This window comes from Phyllobates terribilis, unplaced genomic scaffold, assembly GCF_046119375.1.
Source record: "Phyllobates terribilis strain yellow unplaced genomic scaffold, ASM4611937v1 Scaffold_3__8_contigs__length_932513732, whole genome shotgun sequence".
NCBI classification, from domain to species: domain Eukaryota; kingdom Metazoa; phylum Chordata; class Amphibia; order Anura; family Dendrobatidae; genus Phyllobates; species Phyllobates terribilis.
Genome location: NW_027362763.1, coordinates 9,183,540 through 9,210,452, shown reverse-complemented (window position 1 = coordinate 9,210,452; position 26,913 = coordinate 9,183,540). Strand labels below are relative to the sequence as shown.

At 48.8% G+C, this 26,913-nt stretch overlaps 6 non-coding genes across 6 annotated transcripts; 4 read left to right on the top strand and 2 right to left on the bottom strand.

Moving 5' to 3' along the window:
• Nucleotides 1-6,938: 6,938 nt before the first annotated feature.
• TRNAN-GUU (transfer RNA asparagine (anticodon GUU)) lies at nucleotides 6,939-7,012 on the top strand. The gene has a single exon. It is a non-coding gene; the product is annotated as a tRNA-Asn (tRNA).
• Nucleotides 7,013-7,238: 226 nt separating this feature from the next.
• TRNAY-AUA (transfer RNA tyrosine (anticodon AUA)) lies at nucleotides 7,239-7,324 on the bottom strand. Its single transcript is given in 2 exon segments — nucleotides 7,239-7,274; nucleotides 7,288-7,324. It is a non-coding gene; the product is annotated as a tRNA-Tyr (tRNA).
• A 915-nt stretch (nucleotides 7,325-8,239) lies between these two features.
• Nucleotides 8,240-8,313, top strand: TRNAN-GUU (transfer RNA asparagine (anticodon GUU)). The gene has a single exon. It is a non-coding gene; the product is annotated as a tRNA-Asn (tRNA).
• A 1,220-nt stretch (nucleotides 8,314-9,533) lies between these two features.
• Nucleotides 9,534-9,618, top strand: TRNAY-GUA (transfer RNA tyrosine (anticodon GUA)). The gene is given in 2 exon segments: nucleotides 9,534-9,570; nucleotides 9,583-9,618. It is a non-coding gene; the product is annotated as a tRNA-Tyr (tRNA).
• Nucleotides 9,619-10,184: 566 nt separating this feature from the next.
• On the top strand, nucleotides 10,185-10,257 carry TRNAA-AGC (transfer RNA alanine (anticodon AGC)). Its single transcript has one exon. It is a non-coding gene; the product is annotated as a tRNA-Ala (tRNA).
• A 15,861-nt stretch (nucleotides 10,258-26,118) lies between these two features.
• TRNAS-AGA (transfer RNA serine (anticodon AGA)) lies at nucleotides 26,119-26,200 on the bottom strand. The gene has a single exon. It is a non-coding gene; the product is annotated as a tRNA-Ser (tRNA).
• Nucleotides 26,201-26,913: the final 713 nt, after the last annotated feature.

The window sequence follows — 26,913 nt, the reverse complement described above, 5'->3', positions numbered from 1 at the left end:
TGTGGCGGATAAAGTCTTTAGCCAGCTCGGGTGCAGACGGAAGGCCTGGCAGGGGAATAAAGTGAGCCATCTTGGAAAAGCGGTCAGCGACCACCCAAATGACCGTACAACCGGCAGAGACGGGGAGATCAGTTATAAAGTCCATTGCTATATGCTGCCAGGGGGCAGCAGGTACAGGAAGCAGAAGGAGGCGTCCGGCTGGCAGATGTCTCGGGACTTTGTTGCGGGCGCAGGACACACAGGCAGAAACAAAGTCTATTATGTCCTTGTGCAGGGTAGGCCACCAATAGTGCCGGGCAATAAGCTGGAGGGTCTTTTTCTGACCGGCGTGGCCAGCTAGTTTAGACGAATGGCCCCAGTGTAGGATCTTCTCCCGATCAGGTACTGAAACAAACGTCTTACCGGGAGGGAGACGATTTAGACTCACGGGAGCCACCTGCATTACTCTGGCGGGATCGATGATATGTTTAGGTTCTTCCTCGAGATCGGACACCAGAAAGGATCGGGACAAGGCGTCTGCTTTGACGTTTTTGTCAGCCGGGCGAAAATGAAGAACAAAATCAAAGCGAGCAAAAAACAAGGACCACCGGGCTTGACGCGGGTTAAGTCTCTGGGCATGCTGGAGGTAAGCCAAGTTCTTGTGGTCAGTGTAAATTATTACCGGATGAAGAGCCCCCTCGAGTAGGTAACGCCACTCCTCCAACGCCAGCTTGATGGCCAATAACTCTCGGTCTCCTATGGAATAGTTGCGCTCAGAAGAGGAGAAGAGTTTGGAGAAGAAGCCACAAGTTACCATTCTCCCGGAAGATGATTTTTGAGTAAGTACCGCTCTGGCTCCAGAGGAGGAGGCGTCAACTTCCAGGAAGAACTGCTTGTTGCCGTCCGGGCGATGCAGCAACGGGGCGGAAGAGAAGGCCTGTTTTAGGGAAAGAAAGGCCTCCTCTGCTTCGGGTGGCCACTCTTTGGGATTAGTACCCTTACGGGTGAGCGCGGAAATTGGGGCAGTCCGGGAAGAGAAGTGCGGGATGAAGAGGCGGTAATAGTTGGCGAAGCCCAGGAACCGTTGAATAGCCTTCAACCCCTCTGGTCGGGGCCATTTCTCGATGGCAGACAGTTTCTCAGGATCCATTTGTAGGCCGGTCTGAGAGATAATGTAGCCCAGAAACGGAAGCGAGGTCTGCTCAAAGAGGCACTTCTCATATTTAGCGTAGAGATGGTTCTGCCTGAGCCTGAGCAGGACCTGACAAACATCCCTCCGGTGAGTCTGTAGATCCGGAGAGAAGACCAAGATGTCGTCCAGGTACACCACTACGCAGGAGTAGAGAAGGTCCCGGAAGATGTCATTGACCAACTCTTGAAAGACGGCAGGAGCGTTACAGAGGCCAAAGGGCATTACCAGATATTCATAGTGGCCGTCCCGGGTGTTGAATGCCGTCTTCCATTCATCCCCCTGACGGATACGAACCAGGTTGTATGCCCCACGGAGGTCCAGTTTGGTGAAGATTCTAGCCCCCCTCAGACGATCAAATAACTCCGGAATGAGCGGAAGGGGGTACTTATTCTTCACCGTGATCTGGTTAAGGCCTCTATAGTCTATACAGGGACGGAGAGAGCCGTCCTTCTTTTTGACGAAAAAGAAGCCTGCTCCCGCCGGGGAGGTAGATTTCCGGATGAATCCCCTGGCCAGATTCTCCTCAATATATTCGGACATCGACCGGGTCTCAGCAGCGGATAATGGATAAATACGCCCACGGGGAGGAGAAGTACCAGGTAACAGGTCGATAGGGCAGTCGTATGGTCTATGAGGGGGTAGTGTCTCTGCCTCCTTTTTATTAAAGACATCAGCATAAGACCAATAAGGAATCGGAAGTCCAGGTAGATTAGCTGGGGTAGGAGAAGGACGGACGGGATGAACGGGAACCAGACAGGTCTTATGGCAGCCCTGTCCCCAGCGAAGGACTTCTCCGGTCTGCCAGTCAAGAACGGGTGCATGTTTCTGGAGCCAAGGTAGGCCTAGCAAGAGGGCGTGAGAGAGTCCAGGCAGAACATGGAAGGAGATACTTTCAGAATGCAGCATTCCCACCTGCAGAGTAATGGATTCGGTGATGAGTTGGATGGGGCGTGGTAAGAGCCCCCCATCCACGGCAGCAACAGACAAGGGTACAGCCAGAGGTTTGGTGGGGATGCGGTATTTCTCTACCAGGGACTGTGAAATAAGATTCCCGGCTGCTCCAGAGTCCAGTTGGGCTAGTTCGAAATAACGGTTCTCCCCGTAGACGATTGAAACTGACAACAGCAGGGATGGAGAGGATTTATTCTTGTCTAGGTGGACCTCTCTGAGCGAACCTAGACACAGGCGTTTCCCGACCTCTCCGGGCAGGCACGGATCCGGTGCTCCTTACTGCCACAGTAGAAGCAGGTCCCCTCGGCACGGCGTAAGTCCTGACGGGTCTTGACCATCTTGGTCTGGTCGACCTGCATAGGCTCAGGAGGGTGTACCTGGTTAGAGACAGAAGGAGTGACGGGTTTCTGAAAAGTAGGAGCTAGACGTGGTAACCTCCTCTCACGGGTGACCTCTCTGGCACGCTCCTGGAACCGTAGGTCAATCCGGGTGGCAAGAGTTATTAAGTCATCGAGAGTGGTAGGAATGTCCCGACCGGCAAGTTCATCTTTAATACGGCCGGACAGACCCTCCCAGAAGACGGAAACCAGAGCGTCGTTATCCCAGGCCAGCTCCGAGGCAAGGGTACGGAACCGTATGGCATATTGGCCCACGGTGAGACTTTCCTGACGGAGGCGTAGCAACGATGATGCGGATAAGGTCTTCCGTCCGGGTTCGTCGAAGACTTTCCGGAAAGCCGTGAGAAAAGCAGGCAAGTTGGACACCAGGGGGTCTCCTCTCTCCCATAGAGGATTTAGCCAGGCCAGGGCCTCCCCGGTGAGATGGGACATGATGAATGCAATTTTGGCTCGGTCGGAGTTAAACTGGTGGGACAATAGTTCAAAGTGCAGGGTGCACTGATTTATGAAGCCCCGAGCCTGGGCTGAGTCGCCTCCGAAGCGAGGAGGTGCAGAAAGCCGAGGTCCGGGGTAGGATATCATGGTGTTAGTGGACAGCGGAGCTGCCGGATTGCGAGACATGGCACTGGCGGAGGTTGTTGGTGGAACAGTCAGAGTGTCCAGGCTAGTATTGACATTCCGCAGGTGACCCAGGATGGACTCCTGTTGGGACCTTTGACGGGACAGTTCATGACACAGGTCCGAGAGCGAGGGAGCTTGGGTGCCACCGGGTTCCATGGCCCGAGCAAACTGTAACGGGTCTGGGAGGCGGAACCTCTGGGCTACTATACAAGGGAGCGGTCCTTGTAAGGGAGCGGGTGGCGACCAGGCAGGCAGTCACAGCAGGTGACCGGGACAGTCTCTGGGTGTACGGGCAGGAGGTTACGGCAAGTGATCAGGGCAGTCTCTGGAAGAACGGGCTGGAGGTCACGGCAAGTGACCGGGGCAGTCTCTGGAAGAACGGGCTGGAGGTCACGGCAAGTGACCGGGGCAGTCTCTAGGTAAAGGGTAGGTACGACCTGTGATGGCTGAACCTCCAGGTAGGCTAGCAAGGCAGATGGAGGATGTGTGCTCCCAGGTGAGCAAGCGAGAGTCTCTGGAATAGCAGGTGGTCACAGCACGTGACGGCGGAGCCTCCAGGTAGGCAAGCAGGCAGGTAGCGGAGAAGCGCTCCCAGGTGAGCGGGCAAGAGTCTGGAATAGCTGGTGGTCACAGCACGTGACGGCGGAGCCTCCGGGCAGGCAAGCAGGCAGGTAGTGGAGAAGCGCTCCCAGGTGAGCGGGCAAGAGTCTGGAATAGCTGGTGGTCACAGCACGTGACAGCGGAGCCTCCAGGCAGGCAAGCAGGCAGGTAGCGGAGAAGCGCTCCCAGGTGAGCGGGCAAGCTGGTCCATAGACAGACTGACCGGAGTTGTAAGGCAGACCGTCGGACCTCAGGCAAGCAGGCAGGTAGCTGATGTGCGCTCCCAGGTGAGCGGGCAAGTTGGTCCTTAGACAGACTGACCGGAGTTGTAAGGCAGACCGTCGGACCTCAGGCAGGCAGGCAGGTAACAGGAAATCAGGCAGGATTAGGACAGCAAGCTGGCAGGAATCTGGCAGGTAACTGGCAGGTAACTGGCAACGGGACCTGAGGGCTGAAGCAGAGTAGAACGGTGCAACAACAATGCTCGGGCACCTCCATTTTGGAGGAGGTGCCTTATATATGGTAAAGTCCTCCGGCCATTGGCCGGGGACTCCTTAGGACGGCGCGCACAGCCCCTTTAAGAGGGAGGGCGCGCGCGCCCTAAGCACAGTGGCCGGGAAGGAGCGCGCGCTGCCAGCAGAGCGGGAGAGGGACGCCGGGCACGGAGCAGAGCGGTGAGGGGAACAGCGTCCCTGCCTAGCAGAGGGCAGGGACGCCGGCACTACACAGGCCTTCAAGTTCTCTCTAACCCTACCCCCAGCACCAGTTTTTATAGGGGCAGCCTGCTCCCCCTACTGGCCTGAGACAGGAGGCATTGCATGCTAATGTTCCCCTGACTAGAGAACCTCCCCCTTGCTCTCAGACACAGCTTTAATTACACTTGTGGCATCCAGGCCAGGGTGATACAACTCCACCCCTTTGCACCAAAAGCATGGGGTGTACCCGGTGGTCCAAGAATATGAGTGAGTCTTTAGCAAACACCCACTAGACTTTGGGCTGGTAAAAGAGAGGTACCGGCCTGTACCATCATTAAAGAGAGGTACCGGCCTGTACCCCCAGCTCACTAACAATGTGCTAAAGGAATGTTATGGGAGATGAAGGAGGCTGGGGTGATCAGAGATAGTTGTAGCCCCTGGGCAGCTCCATTAGATCTCGTTAGAAAGAAGGATGGTACAATGAGGATGTGTGTTGATTATAGGCAGATTAACCGCATTACACATAAGGACGCCTACCCATTACTCAGAATTGAGGAATCATTAGCTGCACTGAGATCCATTAACTATTTCTACACTTTAGATCTTATCAGTGGGTATTGGCAGGTTCCCATGGCAGAGGCGGACAGAGAGAAGACCGCGTTTACGACACCAATTGGCCTCTGTGAGTTCAACCGCATGCTATTTGGGCTCTGCAATGCCCCAGGAACTTTCCATCTGTTAATGGAGTGTTGACTAGGACACACAAACTTTGAAACTGTTCTGCTGTACCTAGATGACGTAATCGTCTACTCAAAGACATAAGAAGACCACCTGGAGCACCTGGACGAGGTGTTCGAAGCCCTATCTGGTTATGGCCTGAAAGTAAAGCCGTCCAAGTGTCACCTGTTGAAGCCCAAGGTGCAGTACCTAGGTCATGTGGTAAATGCCGAAGGTGTAGGATCAGACCCTGAAAAAGTCACTATGATCAAGGACTGGCCAAGACCCTCCACTATCAAAGACGTGCGGCAGTTCCTAGGGCTGGGAGGCTACTGCAGGAGATTCATCAAGAGTTTCACCAAGATAGTGGCACCCATGCAGGACCTCTTAGTGGGCCAGTCCAAGAAGGCCAAGACCCCAAATCCTCCGTTCAAGTGGAGTAAAACAGAAGAAGAATCCTTCACTCGACTGAAAGTGGCTCTTATGGTAGACGAAGTCCTGGCCTACCCCGACTATGACCAACCCTTTATACTCCATATGGATGCCAGCAACGTGGGATTGGGAGCGGTGCTGTTTCAGGTACAGCAAGGCAGAGAGAGAGTGATTGCCTACACCAGCAGGAAGCTCTGGCCCATGGAAACGAATCCCACCAACTATAGTTCCTTTAAGTTGGAGTTTTTAGCCATAGTCTGGGCTGTAACAGAGCGCTTCAAACACTACCTCGCCTCCTCCAGATTTACAGTCTTCACGGATAACAACCCGCTGATGCATCTGGAAACTGCGAAGCTTGGTGCCCTAGAACAGCGATGGATGGCTTGACTGTCCAACTACAAGTTTACCATCAAGTATCGGGCGGGGCATAAAAACGCTAATGCTGATGCGCTGTCCAGGATGCCCAACTTGCCAGATGGGGGAGAAGACCCGGAAGAGCTGGAAGAGATAGAGCTACCAGCTTTCCATCATCACGGGGTGACCCAGTGCTCCCACTGTGTGAGAAACAAGCGCTCTGCCAGCAGAGAGGCCACGTTTAACCCATTGCCCCACCATGGATGGGCAGAAACGCAGAATAGCGACCCAGCTGTCCACCTAGTAAAGGAGTTGCTGACACAAGCTGACTCGCACCTTGGTCCAGATGCTCCACAGGAGACCCAACAGTTGTGGAAAGAAAAGGGCAAGCTGTTCATCTACGAGGGAAAGCTGTGTCAGAGAAGCATTAACTCCCAGACACACAAACTGGTCTGGCAGGTGGTAGTCCTGTGACATCCCCAGCACCAACCGGCCCGGCTACCGAGTACCCCACGGCCCAGGAGGCATGTCACTACGGTTCTTGGAAAATGGTGCTGTTATTTAACAAATTTTTGATTTTTTTTCACCACTCAAATAAAAAATAACCTATACTTGTTTAATATGTATAAACTCGTAATGACCTGGAGAATCATAATGGCAGGTCAGTTTTAGCATTTAGTAAAAAAAAAACATGGTATAAAAAAACAAAAAACAATTGTGGAATTGTAATTTTCTTGCAATTTCACCGCACTTGGAATTTTTTTCCTGTTTTTCAGTACACTATATGGTAAAACCAATGGTGGTTTTCAAAAGTACAACTCTTCCCACAAAAAACAAGCCCTCACATGGTCATATTGACAGAAAAATAAAAAAGTTATGGCTCTGGGGAGAAGGGAAGCAAAAAACGAAAGCACAAAAGAGGAAAAGGGCTGCGACGTGAAGGGGTTAAATTATTGATTACCATTTACTCTTTTGTATTTATCACCAGTCTCTATACATGTCTCTGTGGTGCAATTGGTTAGCGTGTTCGGCTGTTAACCGAAAGGTTGGTGGTTCAAGCCCACCCAGGGACGTTGGTGTCTTTTGCTTGGGTATCATGCTACGGTTGAAGAACGTTCCTCTTTGGCCCACAGCAGGTCCCGCAAGTAAAGGCTATGTTGCTGCCACCTACGTTTTGAATTCCCAAGACGCACCGGAGGAAAGTTTCCTGGACTAGATTTTTTTATAGTCGTACAGAAGGAGCATAGCAGTGGTGTGTTTGCCAGTAGGTACAAAACATAAGATAGGACGAAGAAAATGTCCTTCGAGCCGGAATTGAACCAGCGACCTAAGGATTGCTAATTTACAACTATAGTCCTCCGCTCTACCAGCTGAGCTATCGAAGGCTTGTTTTGCCTATGGAGGAAAGCCTCCTAGGTCTAGCTGTGGGAGCCATGAGCAGTTTGCAAAAGAATCATCGCTCTACCAAGTGAAAAAAACAATAAATGATAATTTTGGAGAATGCAGGCATCGATCCCGCTACCTCTCGCATGCTAAGCGAGCGCTCTACCACTTGAGCTAATCCCCCATGCCTGATGAGCTCATTTTTAGTTTCTTGCCACAACACATAACAATTTTCATATACTGTGACACGTGCCATTGCATCCTCTTTTTTTTTTTTTTAAGTGCGGATTACTTTTTGCCAAAGTTGAAGACCATCGGTGGAATTCATAAGGTGAATGTTGGCTTACAAATATGGGCAACCAACTTTCTAGCAAACCTTTTCTACGTATATGGAAAACCAAATTGAGGGGAGTGAAATAAACCTAAATAGTTTGTAGAAGGAAGTTGTAATGTAGCACAATCCCATGCAGAAGCTTTAGACTTTTTTAGTTTGGTTTAATTTTTGAGCTCATTTTTATTTTTTGAGCTCATTTTTATTCTTTTAGCCGAAACGCGCTTGCTTTGACTGAAGCATTTTGGCAAAATGTAAAGGTGAATTCTATAAAAAAAAGCAATAACTTAGCAGAGGATGGTTTCGATCCATCGACCTCTGGGTTATGGGCCCAGCACGCTTCCGCTGCGCCACTCTGCTGCTGGTTACAGGTGATAAGAGGAGAACCTAATTACTGTCTGACTTCAGGTCCATGCGATGGAATTCATCAGTAAGAGCTTATTTGTGGGCTATTAGAGTATTCCTAGGGTTCTGCAATTGTTTCTTTGTTTCTATAGCTTTCTTTTATCATGTTATTCTTGCAAATCATCTGCGTAAATTGTGTTTGACCTGGCTGAGGCTGCCAGAAAATTGAGCAGAGGCTTGTGTCTCTGTGGCGCAATCGGTTAGTGTGTTCGGCTGTTAACCGAAAGGTTGGTGGTTCAAGCCCACCCAGGGACGTTGGTGTCTTTTGCTTGGGTATCATGCTACGGTTGAAGAACGTTCCTCTTTGGCCCACAGCAGGTCCCGCAAGTAAAGGCTATGTTGCTGCCACCTACATTTTGAATTCCCAAGACGCACTGGAGGAAAGTTTCCTGGACTAGATTTTTTTTATAGTCGTACAGAAGGAGCATAGCAGTGGTGTGTTTGCCAGTAGGTACAAAACATAAGATAGGACGAAGAAAATGTCCTTCGAGCCAGAATTGAACCAGCGACCTAAGGATTGCTAATTTACAACTACAGTCCAGTTATGCTGGTGGGTGTAGTTGCTTTTAAAACACTATTTCTGGTTGTGATATAAGTACAATTTTATCTAATCTATGTGAGTGATAAAATCCTCAGAATACAATCCTGTTGGCCTGAGATGTTTGTGGAGCTCTGATCGCTTATTGTTGGTATTTCCAGAAGGAGACGTCTCCACTTTCCACACTCGGTGGAACCTGTAATATTATATTTCTTACTGTTGTAAATGAATTGACATTCTTTTACTGTTGCTGTCGGACCCGTTATGTCGTCCACATCGGATGAATGATCATATTGTGATTCAATATCCAGAGAAGAAACAGCGAAACATATTTCTTTCTGTGCCGATAGTAGAGTTCTGAGCAACAAGTCCGCGGAGATCCCCAGTGATCGTTCACCTCCTACTTGGTGAGGACTTAAAAGATAAAGAAGCAAGAAGATAATCATCTCTCCTATGATAAAATCAAAAACTGACTTAGTTCCAGAAGGTCAGATTGATAATAGTGATGGGAGGGGGATACATGAAGTGACGGCGGGCGGCACAAGCCTGTGATGTGGGGCTCCAGCAGCCGCCATCACTTCTACCTGATACATAAATGGAGGAGTCCGAAGAAGAAAGTACAATGACTTCTGCATCATCTCCACAGGTCAGGTCCTGGGTCGGATCTGAGACTTGGTTCTTTGCTGGTGCTGCACATTCGCAGCTTCTCCCATATGTTATTCCAGGTTTTCACCTCGGTGACCTGGATTCAACTCCCAGTATGGGAAAATGGTTTATTTTTTTTTGGCTGTTACCATGGTTTTTTTAATAGTCACAATCTTATTGACCAGTAATTAATGTACATGTATAATATATTATAGAAATGTCCAGTATTATGTGAGCCATACACCTGGAGACGCAGTGAGGTGATGACGGCAGGAGAGCTGCAGTACACAAGCCTTCGATAGCTCAGCTGGTAGAGCGGAGGACTGTAGCGGGGCACAGACATCCTTAGGTCACCGGTTCGATTCCGGTTCAAAGGACATTTTATTACTTATTGTTAGTAGGGTATAATTATCTCCAGAATTAAGCAGCCACATTACTGATGGGGTCACATTAGCCAAAATATTAATTTTCCTTAACAATACCCCTTCCCCGCTCGCTCTCCTTATATGGGGCTTCTATTAGGGTAATTACGGTTCATCAGTTAATACAGCGCGGATCATCCAGACAGAAGTCGCCTTCTCTGATCACTTTCCTCTAGAATTGATCGCGGGTACAGGAAATGTTCTAAAATAAGATATATAAACTCTACAGCCGAACGCTGTTGTTTGAGAGATCAGAAACACCAAGCGAGACGTCCTGTCCTGTGAAACAGCAAAATGTTTGTGATTTACAACAACAGCAGCAGGAGGAGCAGCAGAGACCTCCGATCTACCAGCAGAGATCTCTGATCTACCAGCAGACGGGTCCTTGTTCTCGGCCTTCTCTGTGCGGTGAGAACGTCCCTCCTGTCTCTGGGAATCATTGTTACGGCAGAGGAAGAAAACATCACAGTAGAAAGTGTATTGACCGGTCACCTGGTGTCGAGAGAGGCAGAAGACAGCAAGGGGGATTAGCTCAAATGGTAGAGCGCTCGCTTAGCATGCGAGAGGTAGCGGGATCAATGCCCGCATCCTCCACCATTTTTTTTCATGAAATGGAGGGAGAATTTTATTTCTTTTTTTGTTTTTCTTTTAGTCCTGATCAACCCACGTCGTCTATGACACATTACATGGCGACTGTGACTGGAGAACTACGAGGTCTTACTGTGCAGGAACGTACAACAGTCGAGTAACAGCCCGATGTGTTGACTTATTCTTGTCTCATTTTTATCACCTTTTTCACCAACTTTTTTTGCTGCTGTTATTACGGTAGAATGAAAGACAAGAGAAAAATTGCCGATTTCTTGGCTTTTATTCTGCACTTGTGAGTTTTATATAACAAAAAAGTAAAATAAAACGTATAAATTAGTCCAGTTTAACATAATAATAATAATATTTTTTATTTTTATAGCGCCAAAATATTCCACAGCACTTTACTATTTTAGAGGGGACTTTTACAGACAATACAGAATAAGCATAACTTATATCAAAAGGAGTGAGGGTCCTGCTCGCAAGCTTACAGTCTATAAGGAAATAGGGGGAATATATTGATAATTAATTAATAATTCCCATCGATGAGTAGCAACGTTGAATTACTATATATGAGAGGAGAACAAGAGTCAATAGTTACAAAGAGGCACCTAGTACTATATTTGCCTCCTTGTCTGTATGAGCACATTGCACTTTAATAACCCTCTCACATTATTCTTCTCTTAGTTTGTAAGACTTCTTAGTAATATATCTTACAGTGGTCACATGTGCCCGCCAATGTCTGGACTCTTTGCCGTGCACTCGCTCTTCTGTGTCCTCTGTGCTTGCATGGTGTGCATCCAGATACCGGCCGCCCCACGTGAGCGTAATGAGGACTGACGTGCAAGTAGGCGGCGTTTGGACTCTCGGACACTGGCACGCTTGTGCCAATTCAACCTCTATGATTGGCTGTAATTCGGTCAGCTGATCAGAACAGCAGAATATACAATTTAGAGAAATGACACACTTAGCCACGCCCAATGAGGAACGCGCGTTGGGGATTCGGGTAGAGGTGCCACCAGGATCTAACCAAAGGGTTATAATTTATGCATGGAAAATAGAGTGTCTTTGACATTTGACTTGCATGAGACATGTGTATACCTTATTTTGTTTGTAATAGACATTCATTTACCAATGTCTGCTGGTGCTAACCTGTAGATAGCATGTTTATGCCTTTTTGCAGATAGGCACTCAACCTCTAATGTCTGCTGACTTCAGCCGTACAGTACATGGAGATGTTCTCCAACACATACTGACATATACATATAAATAGTACCTTGTGCCAATCGGTGGAACATTTGCTATCTCAGAATACCTCACACTGAATTGATTACCATTTTTTCTAGCATTCACAATTGCAGCTTGGCAGTACAATTGACCCCATTTTCTGGGATCTTCTCACTGATACTGTTATTTGCCCTCTGAATCCAGTCATTGTGACTAATGTTCTCTTGTTTTCGTGTTTTTAATATGTATTAAATAAAATTTGATATTTTAATAGTGGCATTGACTCTTGTTCTCCTCTTATACAAAAGTAAAATAAAGAAGAAACATTCCCTTGTTTCAGAAATAATCATTCTATTCATTCTCACCCTGAATACTGCAGCTCTCCACTCATCTGTCTCCCTCTTAATAAACTCGGCCCTCTAATCTACAATGCATTCAGCAGCCAGGATCATATTCCTGTTCAACAATTACACTGATGCCTCTATGCTGTGCCAGCTATTGCACTGGTTGCCCATTTGCTGCAGGATACAATATAACCTTATCACTTTGATCCACAAAGCTCCCCACAATGCTGGACAACATACATCTCCTTTCTTCACTTCTACCACACTACCTGTCCTCTTCATTCCATTAAAGCTCCAAGACTGACATTTTTTAAAATCCGAACCTCCCATGTACTGGAGACACTGACACACGCAGACACATTCAAATCTATGGGTCTGCGCACATGTCAGTGTGTTTCCACGGACCGCGTGTCTGTGTGCTCCATACGCTGACATGTCCGTTTTTTTCCGGATGCAAAATGTCTCACATTGAACACACACAGATGATATCCATGTGTCATCAGTGTGACACGTATCGGCGCCTGGGAATCAGTGTACAGCTCTCGCTGTTCCCAATCGCTGGGTGCTGAACGCTGCCCTCATCATTGTTCCTGGCTTGCGCTGTGATCAGCACGAGCAACAGACAATGTTGGGGTAATAGTCTCCTCCTGCTGTGTCCCTAAGAATAAAGTAATACAATCCTTATACTCACCTGTCCTAAGTGTCCCCCGCTGTAATACTCTGATCGCTGACGCTGAGGAGCCGGGGAGAATGAGCCACTCCAGCGAGCGGGGCCCTGCACTGAATGGAGCTCACTGTGTTACAGAATACCGCTCCTGAGCTCAGCGCAGCTCCGGGGCCCGCTCGCTGGAGCGGCTCATTCTACTCGGCTCCTCTCCGGACAGATGAGTATAAGGATTTTATAATTTTATTCTTATTTTTAGACAGAGACACAGCGGGAGCAAACTATTACTCCCAACATTGTCTCTTGCTCTTGCTGATCAAAGCACGAGAAAGGGACAATGATGAGGGCAGTGTTCAGCACCCGGCACTAGGGAACATCGCTAACTGTACGCTGATTCCCAGGCGTCGGTACGTGTGATCCTGATGCGGCACACAGTTGCCACACGTGTGTCACACAAGGACACACGGATATCTACGGGTTTTTTCGTACTGGAAATATACGGACTTGTGAATCCGCCCTTAAGTATAACTTTGCTGAAAGGCTGCAGTGCAGACAATCAACAAGATTTTAGGCTCTAGGCACTTCTGGAGCCAAGTATTAGCATAGCTGTGATTGGCCGTGCTCCACGTGATCCAGCCTGTACAAGTGCAGGATCACGGGGGTCCTCGTCATTAGCGTAGGGACAGGATGCCGCTTGAGTGAGGGATAATGTTGTACTCAGCACATGTCTCTGTGGGAGTAGTGTGCCAAAAAACGTCTTGGTATGTTTTCTGCTCCCGTTTCTGTGCGAGTACTGTGCCAAAAACTTTGTGTGTGTACTCTGCACCCATCTGTGTGGGAGTACTCTGCCAAAAAGCCTGTGTGTGTACTATGCACTCGTTTCTGTGGGAGTACTGTGCCAAAAAGCCACTGTGTGTGTACTCTGTACCCATCTCTTTGGGAGTACTGTGCCAAAAGGCCTCTGTGTGTACTCTGCCAAAAAGCCTCTGTGTGTGTACTCTGCCAAAAAGCCTCTTTTTCTTCTCTTCTACGCACTTTTTTGTTGTGGAAAAAAGAGGAGAGCATCAAATAGCGGACGTGGACCTGGCCATGGTACTAGTGTAGCTGCTGCAGGGAGAGAACGTGGTTGTGCTGTACTTGTTAGGTGTCCTAATATAACACCTTCCTGTGGTGCATGTAGGTGACAGGACACTGCATCATTTTGTAGGGCCAAGTAACGCTGCACGAATGGTGAAGCCAGAACATGTTGAGGCGGTTGTAGATTAGATGGCTGAGAGTGCCTCCAGTTCTTTGCATTATCTTCCACTCAGTCCCCTACTGAAAGTGCAGAGTTGGCAACTATGGACCATGGTAATCTGGCTTCCACCGTCCCCCTTTGCAAATCAGCCATGCAGTCTGAGCGCCAAGTCATGCAGCAGTCACTTTTGCTTTTTGATGACTCCGCTGACTGGGGTTCCGTGGCCCATCCAAAGAGATTGAGTGCACTGATGACCAACCACTTGTTCATTTGCAGGATGAGTATGTGGGATAGTAAGTGCACACGGTCAGCGGACCACCACAGTACATTTCTGATAATGACGAAACACAGGTGCCAAGTGCTTTGGCTTCCTGCAGTTAGTTTGCAGATCAGTAAGTAGGGCAGGGGTGAGGACTAGGTGGAAGATGATGCAGGGGGATGATGAGGTCTTATATCCCTCATGTAGTGAAGACATTCCATGTGACGTGCACAGTTCAGAGGAAGAGGAAGTGGCCATGGTGCCCCAACTACATAGCAAATCCCAGAGGCAGGCCCCTAGACAGTATGTCGGCTGCTATTGCCCACCCTACTGATTAACTGAGCACAAAAAAGTGAGCTCAAAGGAAATCACTAGCGTGACATTTCTTTAGGCAATGTGCTGACGACAGGAGATACGCGGTTTGCACGCTGTGCCATCAGAGCCTGAAGCGAGGCATAAATGTTCTGAACCTGAGCACCACCTGCATGACGAGGCATCTGAATTCAAAGCACGAGTTGCAGTGGAGTTCACACTGGAAAAAGCAGGAAAGATCTGAGGCTCCTCCTGCTTCCTCTTCTGCTTCATTCTCCGCCTCTTCCTCCTGCTCCCAGTCAAAAGGACCACCTGACTCATTGCAAAGAGTGGATGTGACAGCACCACCACCACCAGCAATGTCACCGAGCATCTCCACATAGTCCCATGGAAGCGTTCAGCTGTCCATCCCCCAAACAATGGAGAGAAAGAGAAAGTACCTCCTTAGCCATCCATGAGCCCTAGTCCTGAATGACAGCATTTCAAAATTCATGGCTGTCACACAGTATGTGGTTCCCAGCAGTCACGACTTTTCCGGGCATGCCATCCCTGCAATGCACACACATGTTGCGGACAAAATCAGGTTTACTCTGCGTAACTCCATCAGTGGCAAGGTCCACATAACCACCGATACGTGGACCAGTAAGCACGGGCAGAGATGTTACATCTCCCTAACTGCCCATTGGGTAAATGTAGTGGCGAAAGGGCCTGAGGCAGAAGGCGTTCTGCTGCATGTCCTACCACCACCAAGGATTGCTGGATAATTCTCTGTCCATTTAGCCTTCTCCTCCTACTCTGCTTCCTCCACCACCTCCTCATCCAGAAAGGAGAAAACCTGCACTACCAACTTCAGCACAGCCATGGTGAAATGACAGCAGGCTGGTCAGAAACTCATCTGTTTGGGGGAAAGATCCTCCACTGCGCAGGAGCTGTGGACAAGGATCAAACAACAGACCAATAAGTGGTTGGTGCCGCTAAACCTCAAGCCCGGCCTGGTGGTGTGCGAAAACGGGTAAAATTATCCCAATATGTCAGAGCTGCTGCTGAAAGTGTGGGCAGTCTGTGCGTGCTTTCAGTGTTCTCACTTTGCTGCTGTTCGCCTAGTCTGTGCTGCAACGTCACTTTTGCTTTCCTGCTCCCCGCTCACTTTCGATGTACCCAGAAGATGGAACTCCACCTTGCATATGACTCGCCCCCTGGGCCGTGGGGCACTCGGAACCGGGCAATAGGGAGACGATAGGGGTAGTAGTGGCGACCCGGTCCCGTGGCTCAGGGTGGTCAGACCAGTGGCAGTCTTTTAGATGTTTTAAGAGATGTCCGACTACGCCACCCGTGGATTGCGGTTAATAGGAACCGCCGCTGCAGGGCAGACCGCTGGGGCCGATGATGTATGCAGCTGGGATGGTGTGACTGCCCACGGGAAGAGTGCGGCCCCAGGGCAGTGTAGTGGATGGTGGGGGTGATGGTGGTGAGAGTCCCAGTACCGGTAGTGCCGGAGGAGCGAAAAAGCACAAAGACAACGTACTGCAGTCCAGGGTCTTTACTCACGGTTAATATCCAAGTCATTTCTGCAGAGAATGACTGCCCGAGCCGTGCGGCGTCCACCAGGTGAGGGGCTCGGTCAACTCCCAGACAGCTCAGGAGTATGGCTCAGGACCCCCTTTAATCCTTCCTCTGGCCTGCCTCGCCAGTGACCCACTTTTGTCCAGCTACCATGGACTTGTGCGGTTAAACGTGGGCCCCGTCCTCCGCTGTCCTATATGGTGCCTTCCTAGCAGGTTTGATGAGGTGTCGCTCCAATAGATGATCACGACGACCGGTCTTTGGCTGAGGGTCGTTTCTCCTCCACCAACTTGGGATCCGGCACCCTTAATCTGCCTGACCCTGCACCCTGGATTCTCGTGGGTTCTTAGGGTCCCTTCCACCTTCTTGTTCCTGAGCCCTTCTGTTTCTCTGTCTCTTCTTCTCCTTCTCTGTTCCTTTCCATTCCTGTCTGTTCCTTCCTCGTGGAGCTGGGATAAGACTTAATCACAGCCCCCCTTCACCTCCTCCTCGGCCTCTCACTAGGCCCTCCTGGAGCAGAGCTCCTACAGAGCCTCTACTCCCTGTCTACTCCTCTCTGGACAGGACTTCTCTTCTCTTAGAGCTAAGATGGTGCCCACCTTTTATACCTCCCTCTAGCCATGAGCCCAGGTGACCAGCAACCAATGGGCCCTAGCTACACTCAGGAACCAACCCCTATCTGCCCCTACAGCACTGGGTGTTCCACCCCCCTCCCCACTCCAGACAGGGACAAAGTCGGTCGTGCCTGCACTTCTGTCTAGTGGGAGCACCGTTGAGCTGTCCCTCGGAAATGGGGTGTGTGTGCTGTATGCAGCTAACTGAGCCCTGGTCCATACTCCATCCTTACCCGGGAGTGGAATACCACACCTCTGGCAGAGGTGCAATACCCCTGTAGCGGCCGAACCCTCGGGGCGCTACACTTATACTGGAGAGACTGTGCAAGCAGCTGCAGGCAATAGGGGAGTTCCAGCTGCAGGACCCATGGGTGAGTCGCTCTGAGGAACAACACTACTTCACAACCAATGAGTAGGCCTCCATGAGGGATCATGTGTGCCGTGTTGCGCTGTTTTGAGTACTCAACCAACATGGCTAGAGCTGATGACACCGTTATCAGCGTTATTATCCCACTTCTATGCCTGCTTGAAAAAATGCTTCAGGTGATGATGGATGAGGTGGTGGCACAGGAGGAAGAGGAGGAGGAACAAAGACCATTCACACCATTATCAGTCCAGTTGTCCACACATGGCTTGGAGGGTGGGTTCATGTACTAACATCTGCCAGGTACACAACTTTCCAAACAGGGCACAGTTTTGTAGGATGAGGAGGAGGAACCATATTCACAGCAGGTAGTCTCTCAAAGCAGCTCTGGGGCATCACTGGAGCATGGCTGCGGGGATACATAGGACCCAGACAATATACCTCCCACTGAGGACAGCTTGTCGTTGCCTCTGGGCAGCCTGGCACACATGAGCAAATACATGCTGCTGAGAATGCGCAATGATCGCTGAGCTGCCCGGATTGTTAACTGTGCTGATTACTGGGTGGCCATCCTGCTGGATTCACGCTACAAGGAGAACGTACCATCCTTATTTCCGTCACTGGAGTGGGATTGAAAAATGTGTGAATACATGTGCACACTAGTAGGTGCACTACTGACGGTGTTCCCACCTGACAAAGGGGGCTCAGTGTAAGAACAAAGCAGAGGTGGAAGAGGAAGTTACGAATACAGCTGGGGCACCTGTACCACCTCGGAAGGCAAGGTTAGCATGGCCGAAATGTGGAAAACTTTACTCAGCACACCACATGTGGCACCACCATCTGATACGGTCCATGTTAGCAGAAGGCAGCTTTACAACAAAATGGTGGAACAGTATGTGTCCACACTTCTCCACGTACTGAGTGATGGGTCTGCCTCATTTAACTTCTGGGTCTCCAAACTGGACACACGGCCTGAGTTTGCCGTTTACCATGGAGGTGCTGCCCTGCCCTGCAGCAAGTGTATTGTCGAAAACAGTGTTTAGCACGGCAGGAGACATCCGTCTGTCAGCAGCCAACGTGGGCAAGCTCACATTCATTATAGTGAACCAGGCGCGGATCCCACAGGACTTGCCCGTACCTTTGGCTGACTAAAGAAATATACCAGCCGCACCCAGCCATTTTTATACTCGACCGCAGATTGTTAGTTCTATTTGCCATTCCCAAAATTTGGAACCTCACTAAATCTAAAAAAAAAACAAAATAAAAACCAGAAGCAGTTTTGGCTACCTCCTCCTCCGCCTCTTCAACCAACACCACCACGTCCTCCTCCGCTTGAACATCTGACTTCTGGTTCAAGGTTGCTGTTTTTATTTTTTTTTATTCTGTTATTTTAAGTAATTTCCCTATCCACGTTTGTTTTGCAGGGCAATTGTCCTGCTTTTACCCTTTTCTTCTTTTTGCAGCCCCCTAGCCCTTACAACGACCATTTTACAGCACTGAAGTTTGGGTCCCCATTGACTTCTATTGGGTTCAAGTTTAGGGTGAAGCTCTGATGCCCGAACCGAACTTTGGATGACAGTTTGTCTGAACTTAACGAACTTGAACATCCATGGGTCTGCTCATCCCTATTACCTCATTAATCAGACCATAGACCATGTGCTGCAACTTCTCTCAGGCACAGGAGTATTGACCCTCAGGCACAGACACATAGGCTGTTTCACTTGTTGACCAGACACACTTGACAAGAGTCCTCATAAATGGTAGAACAGTAGCATTTAATAAGAAGCTGCACAGCCAGTGCAAGTTAAGTCTTATGAGCAACAGGCTCAAGTGACAAACAGTACAGTTTCCTTAGCAGCACAGCAGTTCACAGTCTTCCCAGTAGTACAGGACAGCACAGCTATAATGCAAAGGCACATTAATGAGCACAGCATTCTTTACATCACAGTGAGATGGAGAGGGGTAGGGTTTGCTGAGGGAGATGATCCCTGTGACACAATTTCTTCCAGTCCTTATCTTTATGCCTGAACATACTCTGCACTGCTAGTTCAGGAACTCTACCTGACCTGTGCTTAGCTTCACTCCTGACTTGAATCCTTTTCACTTGTATGGGGTGCTTCTGTGAGATACGGAACACACACACACCTCCTTTCTCTTCGGCTCTAGCCAGACAGTAAACAACTTCCCCACAATCCCCCTGGGGCTCTGCTAAAACATTCCCCTTCTCCTGTGACTGTGTTAACCCCTCTAGTTGCTGGATGCTTCTGGAGTATAACACTTCCTGTTTCCTGTGCTTGTGTTACTTTTAATAGTTGCTGAATGCTTTTAAGGCAACAGCATTACTTCTGCATGTCACACTCTTCCCTTCTTTTTGAATGTCGACCTTAACATTCGTCTTAATTGGTCAATCTGACCAATTCTGAAACAGTGGTGAAAGTTGGATAACTTTATATACAAATTGACATTGTGAAATTGGTATAATGTATATAGTGGGAATGGAGCAGAGAAAAAGCACAATGAATCTTCATCAAGATGGAAAGCAGAGAAACTCTGTTGCTGAATGTAAATGAGAATAGGGCAGAGATATGCTGTGCGCTTGTTCCACCAGCCTTTCTATCCATTAGTGTATATATAATGGCTGTTTCTGCTCATCTCTCTCTGCCCTATTCTCATTTAAATGTATTGTGCTTCTTATTTGGTCGTCACTAGTGATGAGCGAGCATACTCGCAAGTACCCGTTACTCGCCCGAGCATCTCAGTACTCTAGATGTACTTGTGAGATGCTCGGGCGGATGCTCCGGTCCCCTCCCTGCATGTTTGGCGCTCACTGCGCTCACTGTAATGCCGTAGCCATGTTGGTTGTGGCATTACAGTGATTGGCTGGCCGCACAGCGTCATCAGGTCTATATCAGACCTGGCGCCGCCATGTTTGTCACAGTCACTCCGGAATCAGACAGTGTAGGGAGAGCTGCTGCTGCGTCAGGGAGAGATTTGGTTGTGTATCAGGGGCCAGGAATAATTTTTTTTGGATCTTAATCCTCATTATTTACTTAAAAAGCAATCCAGAGAACACTGTTTTTCTATGGCATTGTTGGCACTGCAGAATACAACCAGGTCCTTTCCATATTACAGCGCTAAAAATCCAGCTATTCAAAACTGTGGTTTGTCCGTCACATGGAATCACATATAATTGCACTGAAAATACTGCCATTTTTGGCCTCCATTCAAATTTTTTTCAGTGTGTCAGCAAAGTTTTGGCACCGGTTTGCTGTTCATAATAGTTACCTACAGGCCGGGTATTCAAAACTGTGGTTTATCCATCACACGGATTACATATAACTTCGCTCCAAATTCAGCCATTTGTAGTGAGCGTGGAAGATATTGTCCTCCATTTAAAATGGGCAAGGCACGTGGCAAGGGATGGGGAACTGGACGTAATGGTGATGGAGATGGTTCATGCAGAGCTCGAGGCCGAGGCCGTGGGCAAGCTGAAATTTTGCCACAACAAACACCCACATCTTCTCGCCCAACCTTCCTGTCCCAATTCCTAGGGGACCGCAGCACACCACTATTGAACCCAGAGCAGTGTCAAAAGGTTGTTGGTTGGATAGCGGATAATGCTTCCAGTCACTAAGCCACCACCACCCTGTCTTCCACTCGGTCAAGTCTCAGTAGCCGTGAGTCTGAACCGCATATTCCTCACCCTGATCCTCCTTCCTCCCACCATTCCGAGTGCCCGGAGACAACTGATCCCACACTTGGACACTCTGAAGAGCTGTTCAATTTTTCCATTTATAGATTCAGGCCTCTCGCCCGGTCCTCTTGAAGCGGGGCAAGAGGAGATGGCATGTAGCGATGCCCAAATATTTGAGCAGCCACGGTCACACGAAGGCGACGGTGGGAAAGTGTCACAAGAGGAGGACGATGATGAGACACAATTACTAGAAAGTCAGGAGGAGGACCAGGGTGCGGAAGTGGAAGAAGAGGTGGTGAATGATATAGTAACTAACCCAACCTGGCAGGAGGACATGCAGAGCGAGGACAGCAGCACACAGGGGGAGGGAGGCAGAGCACCCCAACAGGCAGGAAGAAGCAGTGTGGTGGCCACAGACAGAAGGTAGGCAACTGTTCCCCGTAACACCAACATGAAGGAAGTTGCCAGTACAACTGTTAGGTCTTCCCAAATCTGGTTGTTTTTTAAAGACTCTGCCGATAACCCCAAAAAGGCCATTTGCACCACCTGCCAGGCCAGAATCAGCAGGGGTGGTAAAACGACCAGCCTGACCACCACCAGCATGATCAGGCACATGGCAGCAAAGAACCCGACTTTGTGGGCCGAACCCCAGGGTCCAGGAACAGTGTCTGCGGGTGGCACCATTGCTTCTTTCTCTGTTGTGCATGCAAGCCAATCCCCTGTCCATGGTGAATGTGAAGATGTCTCCTGCCCTGCACCTGTTGTTGCACACTCTCAAGTAGCAGCATCAGGTAGCACGTTCACGTCCTTGTCCCAGCGCAGTGTTCAGTTGTCCATACCCCAGTCCTTGGAACGCAAGCACAAATACGCAGCCAACGCCCCACAGGCCACACTACTAAATTCCCACATTTCACGACGGCTTGCGCTCGAAATGATGCCTTTTAGGCTCGTGCAGACGGAAGCCATCTGCAACCTGATGGCGGCGGCCATCCCTCGGTACTCGGTCCCCAGCCGCCACTATTGTTCACGGTGTGCCGTCCCCGCATTACACAAGCATGTGTCCCAAAACATTAGCCGTGCCCTCAACAACGCAGTTACTGGGAAAGTCCACCTAACCACGGACACGTGGACAAGTGCTTGTGGGCAGGGACGGTACATCTCACTGACGGCACACAGGGTTAACATAGTGGAAGCCGGGACCCAGTCGGACCTTGGGACGGAACACGTTCTCCCAACGCCAAGGATTGTGGGCCCTAGGTCAATCAGGGTTGCCCCCACAGTCAATAGCTCCTGCACCTCATCCTCCTCAGCCTCCTCTTCCTCTTCAGCCACCATCTCCGAAATGACCACATCAGTCACAAGCTGGAAGAACTGCAGCACTGCCTCGGCCAAGTGGCAACAGACTGTTCTATAGCTGATATGTTTAGGTGACAAACCGTACAATGCTGAAGAGTTGTGGACAGCTCTGAAAGAGCAGGCAGATCTGTGGCTCACACCGCTGAACCTGCAGCCAGGCATGGTCGTGTGTGACAATGGCCGGAACCTGGTGGTGGCTCTGAGGCGAGGCGAGCTCGCACACGTACCATGCCTGGCCCATATGTTTAACCTCGTGGTTCAGCGCTTTTTCAGATCCTACCGGAGCTGCCAGATCTGCTTGTTAAAGTACGCCACCTGTGTGCCCATTTTAGAAAGTCACCCACAGCTTCCGCCGCCCTTACTGTGTCTCAGCAGCGTTTGCAGCTTCCGTCTCACAGACTGGTGTGTGATGTCCCCACGCTTTGGAACTCTACACTGCAGATGTTGGGATGGATTTGTGAGCAGAAGAGGGCAGTTGTTGAGTACCAGCATCAACAAGGCCATCAGTTCAGACTCCACACATGAGACCTCAGGAGTGGACATGGATGTCAGGCATATGTACCATCCTCCAAACTTTGAGGACTCCACTAAGATGGTGAGGTGCGATGACGCCATAATTAGAGTCACCAACCCCCTTCTCTGTCTTCTGAAATGCTCTCTGCTCACAATCAAAGGGGATGCATTGCAGGCGGAGCACGATGAGATGGAGCAAGGAACCATACAGGGTGATTACACACAGCCCAACCTCATCTCATCCCAACGTGGATTGGATGACAATGAGGAAGAGGAGGAGGAAGAACAGGAGCTAGTTTCATGCGCTATAGATGGTACTACCTGCACAGCTGTCATACCGTCTGTTCAGCGTGGATGGCCAGAGAACAGAGAGGAGGAGGAGGAGAGCATGATCAGTCATCCTCTTGGTGAGGACACGGAAGTCTTTCCTGTTAGCAGTCTGGCAGGCATGGCTGAGTTTATGTTGTGCTGCCTTTACCATGACCCTCGCATTCTCAAAATTTTGTGTGACAGTCATTACTGGTTGGTGACACTTTTAGACCCACGCTACAAGGAGAACTTATCTCTTATTCCTGAGGCGGACAGGTATACAAAAATGGGGCTGTACCAGAAGGCCCTTGTTGCGAAACTATTAAAAAAATTCCCATCTGAAAACGCTGGCGGCAGAGGTCATAGTTCATTGGACAACCAAGGAGTACAGGCGAGAGAGACACAGCTTCAATCCAGCAGAGGCAGGGGAACACTGACAAAGTTCTGGGAGAATTTTCTCAATCCGTCCCATCGCACAAGCACTGAGGCGCGGGGTACTCTCACAAGGAGTGGAAAGTTTGGAAAGATGCTGAGGGAGTACCTTGCCAACATCCTCCGTGAATCCTCTGTGTCTTATAATTATTGGGTATCCAAGTTGGATACGTGGAATGAACTTGCTCTCTATGCCTTGGAGGTCCTGGCCTGCCCTGCCGCCAGCGTTTTATCAGAGCGGGTTTTTAGTGCCGCTGGTGGATTTATAACTGATAAGAGCATCCGCCTGTCAACTGAAAATGCTGACAGGCTGACTCTTATAAAAATTAACAAGGGCTGGATTGGGCCAGACTTCTCAACACCACTGAATGATAGCAGCGTAACATAAACTCAAATCCAGTGTCTTTTTTTGGGAGGTGTATTCCCATGCACCTCTTCACACCCACACATGGGTATACGCTTCCGATTTTGGCTATTTGCTGTTGTCCTCCTCCTTCTCCTCATCCTCATCCTCCACCATCATATCACCAGGGTGACCGTGTGACACCCACATCATTTTTTTAAACGGTGTTTATGATGCCCTTTAAAAAAAAAATTGTATACAGTATGTTCATGTATACCCCCCAGGGGTAAATGTTTATCAGCCTATACACTTAGTGCATGGGCATTACAAGTATAGGAGGCCCGCTCCTTTCTAATGGGAACATTTTTTTATGAGTCCCTCCTCCACGTCTCTTCCAAGGGGCATTAGAGTGCCTCCCATTTTTTGCAGCCCTTGCATTTACTGCATAGGCAAACACAATGGGAGACCCACTTCCTAATAATGGGAACATTGTTTTCAGGAGGCCCTCTGATCTCCACGTCTCTTCCAAGGGGCATTGGAGTGCCTCCAAATTTTTGGCAACCCTTGCATTCACTGCATAGGCAAACACAATGGGAGATCCACTTCCTAATAATGGGAACATTTAGAGGAGGGCCTCCTGAAAACAGTCTCTTCAAAGGGGTATTGGGGTGCATCCAAATTTTCAAAGTGGTATTAGGGTGCGTCCAAATTTTGGGCACTGCATACGCAATAATAGTATTGGAGACCCACTCTTTAGCAATGGAAACAATAAAACATAGCCGGCTGATGGCTCTCTAAGAATAGCGAGGGCCAGCTGCTGGCCCTTTAAGAATAATAAAGGCCGCCTGATGGCCCTATAAAAATAGGCTTTGTGACTTTGAGAGTCCCTCCTTCATAAATGAAACAGGATGTGTCTGATGATATCTCACACACCACATGGCCAGATAAGGTTGTAAATTGTTATAATGACATTTCCCGGTGAATGCATTTGTCTTGGTTGAAAGCAAATCAAAAGTGCAAAAACGCACCAAAAACGCTACGTATGAACATAGCCCAAGGTGTGGAGGAGCATTTTTGTTTTTGGTTATTTATCTTGCTTCATATACAAGTCATTACCCTGGAAAGGATGTTCCTTAACATTTTTCCCAGGAAAATCCACTTTGGTTTCGTTTTAGTATGTTTTATTGTGAGTCCGTAAAAGTGGCGTAATACCTCTGACAACGTTGTTAACAGCAGTGACCTGGGAGTCAGAAATGCTTCCAGGGGTCTTCCCCATGCTGTTCCCATGTCATTTGAGCACTGTTCCTATCGATTTGGGCAATTTTTAGGCCCTCTGCAGACCGCAGGGGGGGAGCTGCCAGAAAAATGCTAAGGTTTCCCATAGACTAACATTGGGCTCGTTGCTCGCGTCGAGCACCCGAGTATTCCAATGTGCTCGACCCGAGCAACGAGCACCCAAGCATTTTAGTGCTTGCCCATCACTAGTCGTCACTGTTCACACATTTAAAACAGCTCACAGAACAAGGACAAAAAATTCAAAAAACATCACAGAAAAAGAAACAATCTTACCAACACCAAGGTAGATTACAAATACACATTCAGGTGAAGTTTGTGCTGGCGTCTGCGGGACCCCTCATCCGCATGGTTCTTGTCACAGCCAAAATCTCTGCGACCACCGTCATTACGCCCATGGACATAACGTCTTGTGACTGGAGACACAGTGTGCAGAATGGAGGAGCAGCAGCGGTCCGGGATGTACCTATGCAGCTATTCTTCATCTGTGCAGCCTCTGACTGATATCGATGATATAATTTGTTCTATTATTGATTATTATTTTTCTATCCTAACACATTTCCATCATCTGTAAGATCAGATTGACCGGACAGAATTCTGTGAGTGTAAGCTCTTCTTCAGGCCGAGTTCAGACAAGCGTCAGTCTCATCCAGAAATCTCAGACAAGTCTCACCCATGGAGCGATCTGCTTTTATACATCTACATACAATAATGTACATGATGAAATACAGTTTCCGGGGTTAATTATAGAAATGTAAAAATCAGATGTCACATGGATGTTCTCTGTGGGATCTGATTTTTCTACGCCCCCATAGACGTGATTGGGTGGGTCTCAATTATTTTCCCATGGACGCTCACTCCGTGTCAAAAACCTGTCATCTGAGCAGCTCAACCGAGGAAGTCTCCAGACCCGTCTCCTGATGGCGGACGTCATATCAGAACATTACAGTAGTCACCGAAGAGGGAGGTTTCTACAGTCAGAGATCGTCCGGATCCATGGAAGCTCCGGATTCTCCTTATGAAGATCCGGTGGGTCACCAGGCTTTATGTAAAGTATCCAAGATAGATCCCTCCAGATGGAAGAAAACTATCCTGTTAAGGGCTCTAAAGGTCCGTGCCTTGTAAATTACTGTCCAACCCTTTAGTTGATTTTCAGGATATCCACCTATAGGTGGCACTAGCGAGGTGGATTACGTCTCATATTCTCACAGAAAATGATTTCTGCAACAGATCAAACAGTCATGTAGGAAGCACAGGGGTAATCAACCTATTACAGCCTCCTGTATACAATGGCCTCCAAATTTTAGATTAAATTATTTTAGTTTTTTCCCAAAAAAAAAGGTTAACGTAGTCGGCAGGATTTGAACCTGCGTGGGGAGACCCCAATGGATTTCTAGTCCATCGCCTTAACCACTCGGCCACGACTACAGATGAACACACCAGATGTGGAGTCACCGGCTCACTATCTACACACACAGCGTTCTCTATTCTGAGGAGAAGACATTAGTGTCACCACCCAACTCCACAATGTGCTCCGAGGAGGAGACATCTATCCTACACGTGAGGTCCTGCCGGCAGCCATGTGATACTTTCCTCCGGTGACATCTGGGACTGGTGTCCTCCTGGGGATCGGCCATTGTTTCTTTATGCTTGTTGCTTTCTTTTGTGATATTATGGGTGTAATAGACGCACAATGTTGGAGCAGTCACCACTCGGGGCCGTTAGTCTTACTGTGCAGAGGTCTACAACAGTTGAGTATGTGATCAGGAGTAAAAAGTTAATACTCCATTGATTTTATGAAAAAAAAATAAAAAATCAAGAAAGAAATTACTTGGAGAATGCGGGCATCGATCCAGCTACCTCTCACATGCTAAGCGAGCGCTCTACCATTTGAGCTAATCCCCCATCTCTGCAGTGCTTGTAGTCCTACAATGAACCACTATTGATCAGAAAGGAATTTCTTGGAGATCTGTTTGAAACTTCTGAAAGGAATTTGCCTTTTTTTTTTCATCTATTTCTGTTGACCAAGGTGGAGCTCGATGTCTTCCTGCAGCCTGCAGATAACGTCCTACTGGCCGGTGACTAAGGGTCGTCATTAAAGCTCCAGCAGAATTTTATCCCCTTGAGGTTGAACCTTCTTG